Source organism: Nematolebias whitei, chromosome 15 (genome assembly GCF_014905685.2).
Source record: "Nematolebias whitei isolate Nwh7 chromosome 15, NemWhi1, whole genome shotgun sequence".
In the NCBI taxonomy this organism is placed as follows: domain Eukaryota; kingdom Metazoa; phylum Chordata; class Actinopteri; order Cyprinodontiformes; family Rivulidae; genus Nematolebias; species Nematolebias whitei.
The window spans coordinates 43,131,754-43,132,326 of NC_056512.1; the positions used below are offsets into that span (position 1 = coordinate 43,131,754).

General features: G+C 44.0%; 1 protein-coding gene across 1 annotated transcript in view; it reads right to left on the reverse strand.

Annotated features, from left to right (window-relative positions):
- The window catches only part of LOC119421871 (supervillin), a gene marked incomplete at its 3' end in the record, with an annotated part of 27,807 nt that overhangs the window by 8,248 nt on the left and 18,986 nt on the right, over positions 1-573 (reverse strand).

Here is a 573-nt window from a genome sequence, read left to right on the forward strand (position 1 = left end):
GTCAGCGCTGAGGAGGAGGGTCAGCGCTGAGGAGGAGGGTCAGCGCTGAGGAGGAGGCGCGCCTCAAATAAAACTTGGTTTGTTGCCGAGATGAACGGAGGCAGCTGAGAACAAACGATCCACGCAGAAACTAAAGACAGGAGGGCTTCCTGCCAACACTCAGGATGAACTCTGAGAGGCTGCAGAAGGTTAAACAAGCTGACTGTTACAGCTGAAAGTAGCAGAAGGGCTAACTGAAAGCTAAAAGACCAACAACGGTGTTTAAAAAGGAGCACAAAGAAAGCTAACAGTAGCAAAATGCTTGGCAAAAAGCTAGAAGTAACAGAGAGCTAACTAAAGCAAAAGACAGGCTAAAAGCTAAAATTAGCATAGTGGTAGCAAACTAAAGTCAAAGACCAGCTAAAAGCTAAAAGTAGCAGAATGGTAGCCAACAAACACGAACAACTGGCTAAAAGCTAAAAGTAACAGAAAGCTAGCCAACTAAAGCAAAAGACAGGCTAAAAGCTAAAAGTAGCAGAATGGTAGCCAACTAAAGCAAAAGACAGGCTAAAAGCTAAAATTAGCATAGTGGTA